The 1,350-nt window shown below is 43.4% G+C and overlaps 1 protein-coding gene and 1 pseudogene across 1 annotated transcript in view; one reads left to right on the top strand and one right to left on the bottom strand.

The window, feature by feature from the left end:
* The window catches only part of WBP2NL (WBP2 N-terminal like), a 34,395-nt gene that overhangs the window by 17,876 nt on the left and 15,169 nt on the right, over positions 1-1,350 (bottom strand). The gene's annotated exons all lie outside the window — the stretch shown is intronic.
* LOC102834463 lies at positions 393-981 on the top strand (annotated as a pseudogene).

Below are 1,350 nucleotides of genomic sequence, written 5' to 3' on the forward strand. Positions count from 1 at the left end.
CCCAACGAGATGGATTAGCATAGTGGCAGCATCAATGGGCTTAAGTGTGGCAACTATTGTGAGTTTGATCCAGGATCAGGCAGTGTTTCGTTCTGTTGTGCATAGGGTCGCTATGAGTCGGCACTGACTTGATGACACCTAACAACAACAACAACCATCTTCTTCTTTCTGTAATTGATTTAACACACAATCAAAATGCAATGAAAATTACTGATGATTGGAATGTGAAATTTGGAAACAAAAGGGATGATCTGTAGCTGAAAAACATGGCCTTGGTGAGAGAAATGCTGCTGGAGATCACATGACAAAAGTTTACAAGGCCAATGGCTTATTCATTGCAAATACCGTTTCTCAATAAACAGTGACTATATACCTGGACCTCACCAGATGGAATGCACAGTAATCAAACTGCCTACATCTGTGAGAAGAGACTATGGAGACTCTCCATTGTCATCATCCATAATAAGACCAGGGGCAGACTGTAACAGACCATCAAATGCTCATATGCAAGTTCAGGCTGAAGCTGAAGAAAATTAAGACAAGTCCACGAGAACCAAATTATGACCCTGAGTATATACCATCTGAATTTAGAGAGCATCTCAACAACAGATTTGATGCATTAAGACACTAATGACCAGAGACCAGGATAGTTATAGCATGACATCAAGAACATCATCCATCACAGACCCAGCAGCCTCTCCAGCCTTCACTCTGCACGGGGTCTCAGGGACAGATTATCCAGTAGGCTTACCAGATCATCTATAGTGGACAATTTCACTTTTCACCCATTAAAGATTCTGCTGCTAACTCCTGCTCTGCCTGAGTTGTAACATGGAAGGAGTGACATGGGGTTGTCCACTGCTGGTCAGGCTGTCTGCCTTGGAAGATACTGACATCACTGATAAAGACAGTCCCTTCTAGTACAACTAGAAAGGCCTTCAACTTGGCAGGATGATCTGTGCAGGGCTCCTGTGCATCTGAACATTGAGTAGCAAATTTAAATGTAATTTCAGTGAAAATCACAACCCATTGCCTGAGAAAGCCACTCCCCTCATCACTCCAGGCTCTGCTACTAACTGCTGAGCCCGGCACCAGCTTCATGAAACTCCAGACCTGCCCCTCCAACACTGGGCCTCCACTACTCTGTCCCTATCTGGGGGCTTTAACTTCCCAGGTGTTCCTCGTCCAAAGAGGTGACCCTTAGACTCCCTTCTGATGGTATGAGGGCGATCCAAATCATACTTATAAATTAAAATGTTTTCTTACCACTCCAAAAAAAAAAAAGAGAGAGAGAGAGAGAACATCATACATGAAGAAAGCAAGAGGTCGTTTAAAAAACAAGAGAAAAAG

Source organism: Chrysochloris asiatica, unplaced genomic scaffold, assembly GCF_000296735.1.
Source record: "Chrysochloris asiatica unplaced genomic scaffold, ChrAsi1.0 scaffold00097, whole genome shotgun sequence".
Lineage (NCBI taxonomy): Eukaryota > Metazoa > Chordata > Mammalia > Afrosoricida > Chrysochloridae > Chrysochloris > Chrysochloris asiatica.